This window comes from Ursus maritimus, unplaced genomic scaffold (assembly GCF_017311325.1).
Source record: "Ursus maritimus isolate PB19 unplaced genomic scaffold, ASM1731132v1 scaffold_18, whole genome shotgun sequence".
Classification (NCBI taxonomy): Eukaryota; Metazoa; Chordata; class Mammalia; order Carnivora; family Ursidae; genus Ursus; species Ursus maritimus.
This window is the reverse complement of record NW_024424230.1, coordinates 35748588-35760811: the sequence shown is the minus strand read 5'-3', so window position 1 is coordinate 35760811 and position 12224 is coordinate 35748588.

The following is a 12224-nucleotide window of genomic DNA, read 5'->3' as shown; positions in this document are numbered from 1 at the left end:
ACTGTCCCCTCTCCTGGAATCAGCTCCCAACAAACTGCCTGCAGCAAAGCCCTTGTCGCAGGCTCTGCTCAAATGCAAACTTAGCCAAGAAAAGGCAGCAGCGTAGAGGACATCACAGCTCAGAAGGGACAGCTCAGCAGATTCTGAGCCGCTTTGGACTTTTAGTGAGAAATCATTGACCGCTGCCCAGCTCTGAAGAAAGAGGTGCGGAGGAGGAAGAGGTGTTTAGGGAAGGATTGGCTCTGTGGCCAAAGACAACAGCTTTCAATGACCGAATAATACGTCAGACTGAATGATACATTTTCTGAAGATTGACTTGCCCGTTTCAAAGTGAGTCATGACAGGCACGATCAAACCATGCAGTTGTTGGACCGCATGCGGAATTCTCAGACAAACGCGCTACAAAGTACTCTTTCTCTTGGGCAGTTGTACAGGGCTGATGAAACGGGTCTCGCAATGGTGCTTGCCAGTTTCCTTCTAAGTGGAGCACATGCCCCTAGTTTGAAGCGTAAAAAAAAGGACACGTTGACTCCTTTTGCATATCCTAGTGCTACAGGCATCCGTTGAAAGAAAGAAAGAAAGAAAGAAAGAAAGAAAGAAAGAAAGAAAGAAAGAAAGAAAGAAACCTAATCTTCTTCAAGCTCTCAATTTTTACCAGCTGTTTGCAAAGCGTGAGCCAATGTGCTGAGAAAGGGTCCTTTCATGATTGCGTTGTATCTATGCAACTGAATCCAGTGGTCACTACAGCCAGGGGTTTTCCTGAGGACAGCAAACGGATCTACTGCTAGACAAGGCGGCGAGCAAGGAAAGAGGCCAAGATTTTTTTTTCTACCATCGCTCTTACCTCAACATTTCAAGATATTATTCAGAAAATAAAATGCTATTAAAGAATCTCATTTCAGGAGACATTTCACAAGAAAGTTCTCCAGCAAGGGAAGGCTAATTTCTTCAGACACAGAGAGCAAGCTGCTTCCACGGACGCTGGTGTTTCTGAGCTGCTCAGAGAAAGGTGACATCCAGACCTGGGACCCAGAGCCCTGAGGACGGGGCAGTGGATGGATGGTGGGTGCTGAGGTGGCTAAGCTTGGACAGAGGCCTGCTGTGACTGCAACTCCGATCTCTGGGAGGAGGCACTGGGTAGCTGGGGCTGCAGTCTCTCAGAGGAGTATGGTGAATCTGGCTTCACAAGTGTTGGAAAAACTACAAACAGGATCAGATAGGATCCAGCTGCCCCCTGGGAGGAACCGTCACCACCAGAGTGGGAACCATTATTTAAGTGATCGTCACAGGAACCTACAAACTGGGAGAAGGGGGCCAGAGAAAGTCCCCTCCTCCTGCAGCCTCAGGTTCTATCGAGCGCCCCCTACTGGCAGAGCCTAACTAGGTGGGGGGCAGGGGGAAACAGAAGGGTTTGCCAAGTCCCAGCCCAGCCACGCAGAGCAGAGAACGATGGGTTTGCAACAAAGCCACAACAGCGTAATGACTGGCGCAGCACTCACCAAGACTTTCAGCCTCAGAATACGAAAGCTGTGATTTTCAAATGTTTCCTCTGCTTGGAATTCAGTGAAAAGGTAAAATACCAAGGAAGCTAGAGAGGAACTGTAGTCTCCTGTTATGTTGGCGAAAGTGCACTCAGCTCAGAAGGTGGGCTTCGGGTAAAACCTGAAGACAGTGAGGGAGGCAGCTCCTGCATATTTGAGCAAGCTCCCCATCAGCGAGGCGGGGCGGGGGGGGTGGGGTGGTTGGCTGAAGAACCGCATTGTGCTGGAGATGCATAAACAGTGGACAACACTTGGGATGCCACTGGAAAATCAAAGGACAGGGATGGTGGCAGAGAAAAAGGAAAAAAGTGGAGCTTTTCTGGCATTTAAGAAAGCATTTTGCGTTGTGGGAAAAGATTGCTTCTGCTTGGAACTCATTAATTTTGAAGAAAGCAGCCTCATTCTCCTGTCTCTAGGTCTGCAGACCCACATTCTCCTTTGTACTTCTGGAAAGAACCTGGAAAGCAGGCCAATACTGGGAACTTATGTGAGCCCACATACGGTCCTCCCGGGGCATTAACCACTGGGGGGCTCTCCCCCCATCCCTCCAAAACAAAATAGTCTGTTCAGTTGAGTAAGGTCAAACCATGTGTTATGTTTTTGGAATGATTTCTATTCAGAGATATAGGACATGTGGATGTAAGGGGCTGGCATTTATTAATATAGAATAACTCGTGTTCAAAGTCCCGGGATAGTGAGCATGTTGCTGGCAATCGAGAAAAGGAAATCAGCAAATCCTAAGGAAATGACCTCTGTGAGATTTGCACTCACAGCCAACGCCTGAGAGGGCGAGGACCTTTTGAAGACCTCAGGATGGAAACCTCGGCCCCTCCATGGAGGAGGAGGCCCTCCCTCCACTTCTGGGCCTTCTTTCCAGGCCTGGTGGCTGCATCAGTCCTGCCTCGCCCCCAGTCACACAAGGGCATCGTGGCCCCTAGCCCGGGTACCTTGCAAGGCCTTTTCCTATTAAATGATGATAGAGATGACACTGAGGTTTATTTTTTTCTTTTTTCTTTTTTTAAAAGATTTTATTTATTTATTTGACAGAGACAGCCAGCGAGAGAGGGAACACAAGCAGGGGGAGTGGGAGAGGAAGAAGCAGGCTCCCAGAGGAGGAGCCTGATGTGGGGCTCAATCCCAGGACCCTGGGATCACGCCCTGAGCCGAAGACAGACGCTTAATGACTGAGCCACCCAGGTGCCCCTGACACTGAGGTTTAGAACAGGAAAATATGACAAAATTATGCAATAAATGTATAAAAATGCCCTGAGGGTAAATGCATGACGCACTTTCTAAAAAGTCCCTACAGCTTTAAATGCCTGTGATTACGGCTCTGAACCCTGTTGTTATTGTCACGTTTAACTTTGGCTACTTGCTTCTGTGCAGAGTGGATGTTTTTCAAGTTCAAAGTGAAAACTATGCCTTTTATCTTTCTTATAAGGCTTTTCTAATCTTCACCTGGCATTCATGTGCTTTTGGCAACAGACGTTTCTATCCCTCTCCTTACTGTTCCACTGCGACTCAATCCTACTAAGAAAATTTTAATGCTTTGTGGGTGCTTTAATTAGCTTTTGGGGGAAAAAAGTAATTATAATGTGGTAATAGTCCTTTAAGAAGTCAGCTACCTCTAGGATATCTGTCCTCCTCTGAGGCTACTGACAAAGAACCAAGGAACTTAGAGGTCTTCGGCGATGAAGTCCCCCCAAACTGTATGTGAGACTTTTGTGCATATAACCTGTGCTTTTGTCAGAGAAGTTGTCAATTGTTTTCGCCAGATACTCAGAGAATTTGTTGACTTCAAAAAGTTTGGAAATCCTGAACCTGTCTAAAATCTGTTACATGAATGAATGGAAAAAAATTGCTAAGTAAAATGGTTTTTCTTGTCCATTCAATTTCTTTTCCCCATCCCCCCCATTCACCTTGCATCTCAACTCCCCCCACACACACACACTTAGTTCCTTTAATCATTAATAGCTGGTCATGATTTTTTTCTGAGCTCCCGCTTTGGGCTTCAGCCAGTTCCTTTCAAACCACACACAAGGCAATGTTTAGTGTGTAGAATTCACCTTCTCTGGGAGGAATATTCTGGGGAGTAATTGGCTTCATCTAACACAATCTCCTGGCCCCTCAAGCTGGGGGTGGGAGGGAGTTCTGAGGAAGGGACAGTGACTCCTACTTCAAGTTGCAGAGAAAGGGAACAGCAGAAAGAAGCCAAGCGAAGCGGGTAGAGGAACGTAGAAAGCAAGGGGCTCCCACCTGCCGGGTACCACTCCTCCATGCCCAGGCTGAACTTCCTGACCCAGCCCCTACCTAAGGGCCTGCCTGACTGCCTGACATTTATGCGCGTGCGCACACACCCATCACCACCACCACCACCTGAGGCCTGCCAGCTCTTGCAGACGCTTTTATTCAATTAGCCAACCCTTTGGAGGCCTAATTATGTACCAAGTACCATACTAGGCATTGAGGAGCAAAGTGTAGTAAGTTTAGAGTCTAAAAGGTTGGCAAACAGAGCCACGCGGACGTTCTGGCGCAGCTCTGCAAGTGGATGCACAGATGGGTGGGGGCGGGGCATCACCGGTGGGCATCACTGTCCTATTGTGGGGACAGCAGCTGCCCAGAGGGCGGAACCCTGCACCCTGCCCACCATAAATCTGGTGCCCGCGCTGGCTGCTCTGTTCCGCTGTGTCCTACTCTAGCCTGTAAAAGGCTACTACATTTAAACCTAGTAGACACGTGGGCAAAGATATAAAAGACCAACACTCATGCCTAGAAAAAGATGCCCCGTGCCACTGGTTGTAAAAACAATGCAAATTAAAACAATACTGACGGAGGCGGCCTGGGTGGCTCAGCCGTTTAAGTATTTGCCTTCAGCTCAGGTCATGATCTCAGTGTCCTGAGATTGAGCCCGCATTGGACTCCCTGGTGGGGAGTCTGCTTCTCCCTCTCCCTCTGCCCCTCCCCTCTGCAAGTGTGCTCTCTCTCGCTCTCGCTCTCTTTCTCTCTCTCTCAAATAAAACCTTAAAAAAAACCCCCAATACTAACAAACGGGTAAGCATTTTAAAGACCGCTAACACCAGCACTGATGAGAATGCAGGGAAATGCACACCTCTTACAGTGCTGGTGGAAGTATGAATCATTACAATTTTCGGGAAAATAATTTGGCAATACCCATTAAAATCAGCAATACATATCACCTTGGATCCAGGAGTCCCACTTTGGGAGATTTCTCCTACAGGAATAAAAACACCATCATTGTTAAAAACAGAAAAGGAAAATAAGTGTGGAAACACCCTAAATACCCACAATTAAGGAGCAACTGACTAGATTATGGTATCTGTACCAGGAAATACTGTACAGCCATGAAAAAGAATAAGTTATATTTATACACATTTGCCTAGGAATGTCAGTGATGTATTATATAGAGGGAGTGTATTTAAAAGAAAATTATGGGGGCAACTGGCTGGCTCAGTCAATAGAACATGTGAGTCTTGATCTCAGGGCATGAGCTTGAGCCCCATGCTGGGTGTAGAGATTACTCAAAAAAAAAAAAAAAGTTATGGATAAATATGTAAAGAAGCTTATTTTTAGGCAAAATATAAAGAAAAAAATGAGCATTTGAGCAAAGAAAGATATAGAAGATTACAAATCAAACTATTCAGATTAGTTGCCTGAAGGAGTGCAATCAGAGGGAAAGAGAAGATTATTGCACTGTTCTTAATTCATCTTTGCTTTGTTAGACTTGCCATAATGGGCATGATTTTTTTTTTTCCAGTAATTAGAAAAAATCAAGTCAGGAAAAGGAGAAGACAAGTCACAAACTGGGAGAAAATATTTGCCAAAAATATATCTGATATAAGAGTGTTAGAAGGAACTCTTAGGGGCACCTGGGTGGCTCAGTCAGTTAAGCGTCTGCCTTTGGCTCAGGTCATGATCCCAGGGTCCTGGAATTGAGCCCTGAGTTGGGCTCCCTGCTCAGCAGCAGGGATTCTGCATTTCCCTCTCCCTCTGACCCTGCGCCCACCCACTCTTGCTCTCTCTCTCAAGTAAATAAATAAAAATTTTTAAAAAGGAACTCTTAAAACTCAACAATAAGAAAACTAAAAACCCAATTTAAAAAAATAAGCAAAAGATCTGAACAGACACCTCACCAAAAAAGATATAAAAATGGCAAATAAGCATACAAAAAGATGTTCAACATCATATGTCAATAGGGAATTGCAAATTAAAACAAAAATGAGATACTGCTACATCCTTATTAGAATGGCCAAAATCCAAAATACTGACAATACCAAATGTTGGTGAGGATGTGGAGCAACAGGAACTCTCTTTCGCTGCTGGTGGGAATGCAAAATGGTATGGCTACTTTGGAAGACAGTTTGCCAGTTTCTTACAAAACTAAATATACTCTTACCATATGATCTAGCAATCACACTCCTTGATATTTTCCCAAATGAGCTGAAAATTTATGCCCACACAAAAATCTGCATGGGGATGTTTATAGCAGCTTTATTCGTAATTGCCTAAACTTGGAAGCAGCCAAGATGTCCTCCAGTAGGTGAATGAATGCATGAACTGTGGTATATCCCCACAATGGAATATTATTTAACACAAAAGAGAAATGAACTATCGAGCCATGAAGTAACCTGGAGGAAACTTATATGCGCATTACTAAGTGAAAGAAGCCAAACTGAAAAGGCTGTATACTGAATGATTCCAGCTATAGAACATTCTGGAAAAGGCAAAACTACGAAGAGAGTAAAATGATCAGTGATGGCCAGGGGTGGGGTGCAGAAGGAATGAAGAGGTGGAGTGCAGAGGATTTTTAGGGCAGTAAAACTACTCTGATACTATAATGGTGGGTACATATCATCACACTTGTCAAAACCCATAGAGTATACAACACCAAGGATGAACTCTAATGTAAACTGTAAATTTTGGATGATAATGATGTGTCAATGTAGGTTGATGGATTATAACAAATATCCCACTCTCTGATAGGGATGTTGATAGCGGGGAGGCTGGGCATGTGTGGATGCAGGGCTCAGTTGGGAAATCTCTGTACTTTCTCCTTGGTTTCGCTGTAATCTCAAACTGCTCTAAAAAATAAAGTCTATTAAAAATTGGTTTAATAATTCTGAAAAATTCTAGTAAAGTGTTTAGTTTTAGATACAGCCTATTTGGAAATGATCACCACCTGGGATTGGTTTGATCTTGGTCCTGCCATTCAAGGGGATGTTTTGGAGCTGTTAAAAAGAATAAAATGGCATGTAGACGCTGCAATGGAAATACATTCCAGGCCTAGAGATGTGTAAAGAAAAGATGCCATAACAACAAATACAGTATGATACCATTTGTGTTGAAATAGAAGCAAATCTTGTGAGTACATGTTTGTTAATGTACAGAAAATTGCTACGTGGTGGATAATAGACTCTTAGCAGTGGCTGCCTACCTCTGGGGGATGGGAGGGAGGTCTCATACCCTCCTGTCTTGTCTGAACTTGATAAGAGTAGATTGGTTTATAAATAAGTAAAAACTCATTGTTTTAGGAAAAGCATCCTGCCCTTGCCTCCTATCGACAGATTCACTGAGATGTGAGTGTATACTCTGACCAGCGGTTATAAAGCCCATGTCACGCTCAAGCTCACACAATCAATCATCATTATCTACATATGGCACCTCCTGTCCCTCCAGTGTTACAAAAGGAAATATCGCAACCAAGTTAGGGTGTATCCAACTTAAAGAATTAGAGGGATGCCTACATTTATATAGCGCTTTACAGTCTAGGAAGAGCAAAAGGTCCCCTTTGAGGATTTGTCTTTACAAAAGTAATATATAATGCACGCAGTAATTTTAAAGGTACATCATAAACAGAATGGCAAACCTGTCCTCACTATAAACACATACCAAAAAAAATCAAGTAAATGCATCAACAAAGTGTATCATCCCTAGCCCTAGCTATGCAATAAGCGATTATGAGAGAATCCACTTTACAAAAATTTTTAAACCCTCTCTGCACGGAAGCTCATATGTACACATAAGGCACAGCCTAGAGCAAATAGAAAGTGTGTCTTCAAAAGCACCCAGATGTCCCTGGTTTTTCTCTTCAGTTGCCTCTGTCCCAGGGGAGCAGTGTAAGTCCCACCCAAAAGCTGCGGTGGGGGACCGTGTGACACAGAATGCGAAAGGACACCTCATGCTTTCTACCTCCTCACTCACCCCAGACAGAGCAAAACCAGGTGTATATGGTGCACAAAGACTTCTGATTATCTTTAAGTATATTATCAGATAATGTTCCTCTAGATTCATGATTTTGAAAAAAGTTTTGCAGTGTTTTAAAGGAAGTTGTTAAATGTAGTAACAGGGTTGAAAATAAACTTTTCAGTGGGGAAAAAAATTCTCATTTTATGACAGACATCTATGAGAAAGTATCACTTGATGGATAGCTGACTTTTCAATCATGGATTTCACAAAGGGAGCACGTAGTTGCTGTGTAAGTTACAATAAAACATGAATAGTCATGGCCACTGTTTACTGACCATACACCATGTGTTTACAGGCACTCCAGCCTTAATCTTCACAATAATGCTATGAAGTAGGTATCCTTAGGCCCACTTTGCAGATGAGAAAACTGAGGCAAAAAGTGATCAAGCCTGCTCAAGGTCATGTAGCCAGGAAGGCGTGTATCCAGAACTGGATCCAGTGCCTTCAGAGCTCAAGGACCACGTCCCTCTCCTGCGAGGGCTGACTAGGAAAGGGATAAGAAGTAAGGGATAGTCAGCAAATCCACACCACAGCAATGGCCTCGCCACGGGCCGGTTGCAAACTGATCTGATCCAATCAGGCTTCCACTCTGAGAACAAGAGCTGGGCGACCTGACAGCAGCAGGGAGCTGGGTGTTCACAGTGCGCCCAGAGAGGGTTCAGGGGCCACTGGAGATGATGCAGGCACAGAAGCTGCAGAGCAGAGAAGGGCTGACGCTGAACCCAGGAGTTCAGCAGCCTATGCGGGTGACCCAATCCCATCAATGCCAAGCGTGTAGGTAACCATCCCAGAGGGCTTGCTGGGGTGTTGTACGAATTTCTACCATGGCCAGTGCAGCCAAGGACACCATTAATGAACCTCACTTCTTGGACATCCTGGCATTTGGAAAAAGGGGGCCGATTGATCATGTTTCAGCCCAATTCAGCAACGATTTATTATCCTGGACAATTCTACAAGTTGGCAGGGCTTACCTGGGTGGTTCTTATATTCCACATGGTGCCTACTGGTGCTCAGCTGGGGCTGGCACATCCAAGATGGCTTCAAGCACATGACTGCTACCTCAAGTGAGGTAGCTGGATTAGCTGGGGACTGGCTAGATTTCTCCTCACATGGTTGTTCATTATTCAGTAGTCTCAGGCAAGCCTCTTTACATATCAGCTAGATTCCAAGAGGGCAAAAACAGAAGTAGTAAGACCTGGAAAAGCCTTCTAATGCATTCTATTAGTCAAAGCAAGTCACAGGGCCAGTCCCAACTCAAGAAGAAGCAAAATAAATTCCACTCCTTGATGGGAATAGTGAGCTAAGCAAGAATTACTGGCAGCTATCTTTGTAGACAATCTACCACAAAACATTAAGTGGAAGCTGTTAAATCTTACTTAGCCACCAGGTGCCCTTCTGCCTTTCTCCCTTTTCTCCATGTTCCTGTCTAGAATGTGGGTGTGATGACTGGAACCTCAGCAGTCATCTTGCAACCATGAGGTTACCTGGAAGATGGAAACTACACACTGAGGATAGCAGAAGAAAGAGAGAAGGAGATTAGGTTCTAGGTGAGACAGAGGAGCTGCTATACCAGCCAAGGACAGCCTCTACTTCCAGAGCATCTACACATTAAAAAAATAATAATAAAAAATAAATACAGATCTTACTTAGACAATAGTTATTTGTTTTTTCCAGTGGACACAGGCTCAAATGAGAATAACTAACAGAAGGAATTGCATAGCCCACACTCATTTCCTGTTTTAAAAAAAGTAACTAATAGTACATATTCTGATTATTAAGTTCCATTAGAGCCATATAAGATATACTAAAGCAAGATTTAAAGTAACAATTTAGTGACAAGTACCTTGCCTCTAAGGTATTAGGAGGCAGTCCCTGGGAGCTTATGAGAAAGTGCTAAGAGGCTCCTCATATAAACACTGCCTAAGAAAAATACTTTTAATGTCTTTCAGCCAAAACTAAGCCTGAGTGCCTGTTCTGAACGCCTTACCATTTAGGAAGAAATAGTATGCAAAGTTCAAATAGTATCACCACATCCTCCATCCCCTCATTTCTCATTTCCCATTCAATCAACAAACCCTCTCCAATAATTGAGGCTTTATCTGATTCTTGGATATATGTAACCTGCCTTTTCTCTCCCCTTTCAAAATTTTTTAAAACATCAAATAGGCAAGTTTTATAACACAAGAACAGGATTAAAAAAAAAAAAAAAAGATGTACCTAGGAAGACTCTGGGACTGATAAACTGAAAAGTGGGAAGGCCATTTAGGTATTACAGGCCTGATGGGCACACAGATGTAACTCTGCAGTGACAACCAACTCCTCAGCCCTCAAATAGGACAGCAAAGGAAATGGCTGCATCCAAGCATAAAACCAGTCTTTTGCAAAGCAGCTGAACTTGGCTATGTTATTATTTCACTCGTTTTCATGTAGAGTTTAGCAAATGTTTCATTTGACTTTAGTATATATTTCAAAGTATTAGAATATTTTATATTCTCATCTATTTTAAACTAGTAGTTAGCTATCTGAAACAAAGGGACACATTCTTGAAATACATTTAAATATAACGTTCTGCTGCCATAGACAACTGAGCCCTAGAATAATAATTTGTCGTGCTGTTTTGTAACACTTTGATCCTAAAGTCTAATTATTTCCACTAAATGCTCTTCTAGAGATTCCTCTTTGAATGTTCATCAAGGTATAGAAAAACACAGCACCTTGCAATTTATCTACTAACCCAATTACATGTTTATACCTTATCATTTGATAATTTGTCAAAGGAAAACTTGTTGCCTACATGTTGCATCCGTTTCTATACCGCCTCTGGTAACTTTAAAATCCCAGCGGTAACCAATGTATTTATTCCTCGCCAGAGACCGCCTCTGACTCCAGTGACCTGTTCAGGGTCATGTCCCCACCCACGCGGCAACCCACACAGCTCTCCTGCTGCTCACTTGCGCGCCCCACCGAGCTAGGGGACCCACTAGGCTGTTTCCAGGCAGTCTTTTGTTTGTTTCACTTTGCTTTTACTTCCCGTATCTTTGCTTCTTATCTTTCTGTTGTCGGCTTTCTGCTTCCAATCTCTCACTGCCTCAGCATCCGCTGACTTTCAATCTTAAAACACCCCTAAAGTGGTGGCCGTGTCTTCCCGTCTGCAGCTCATGCTTTACCCACGCAGTTACTCAAAACTCAGGGGCACAGACCAGGGCTGTACCACCGTTTACAAAAGAAGCACTTTGGCCAAGGTCCTCAAGAGAATGATTAATGCTCAGCACTAATAAAATAACCACTTAGCCGCCTCTCCCATACACATCATCTTATTTGCATGATTTGTTTTTATACCATGAACCCACTTAGTAGGAGGTCCTTTCAGATCTCCTGACCCCAGCCCTGGGAGCCGCAACTGTGCCCAGGCCCCGAGCCTGAATCACCAGCCGGCTACGCTCGCCGCTTCAACCCATTTCGCCCGCCGACTGCTCGAGTCCCAGCACCGGGCTCTGACCTAGACGCTGGAGTGGTGGACGCGGGCTCACCTGGATCCGCCGCGGAGCCGGGCGCCGACTCACCTGCTCCTTCGCGGACTCACCTGGATCACTCCCAGACCCGGGCGCGGGCTCACCTGCTCACCGCGGGCTCACCTGCTCACCGCGGAGCGGCGCGGCCGCACCTGGGTTCGCGTCCTGCTCGCGCTGCTGCGGCCGCTCTGGAGGCGGCTCTGCTCTGCTGCAGCCCCGCCCGCCGGGTCGGCAGGGAGGTCCAGCCAACTTATCCGTGTGCCTCGAAAGAGACGGCTGCTGGGAGTAGGTACACCCTATTTCGCGGGGTCTTGGCGTTCTCAGGGACCCCTCGAAGCCAGTTCCCTCCGAACACTGACCGAGACCTCCCCGGCGCTCTTCCCTTTTCCTTTGGTTAGGGAATTAGCGGCGGGGCGCGGGGATCCATCGGAAACAGAAAACTAATTTTCCCCCTGCTGGTGATTATGGGGAACTGCAGGTGATGGAATAAACCTGCCACCGAGCTTCCTTCCCTCCCGGCTGCTAAGGTTGGGGTCCTTCCCACCTTCCACCCCATCAAAAGTCAGAAAAGTTGCCTTTTATTCATTTTTTAAAGTGCCATATTAAGAGGAGGCAACTCCGTTTTAGCCCTCAGATTACTGAGGAGGAGAAACATTAAGACATGGCACAAACTAAATTTTAACAATTTATTTCCAAGGAAAATTGCAAACGTAAAAGGAGGCAGAAGAGTATAATGAGGTCCCAGCTTTTGGTAATGGTGGACTAATCTTCCTGCAGATGATGATGATAAAAGTTGAGCAAAACTTTTAAAAGCAGTATTTGAAGACCTTGGAGAATGACCAAAAGAAGGCAGAAACTGGATAGGAGAGCAACCTTGAAAGACGAACAGAAATTGTTGAGATTTGTG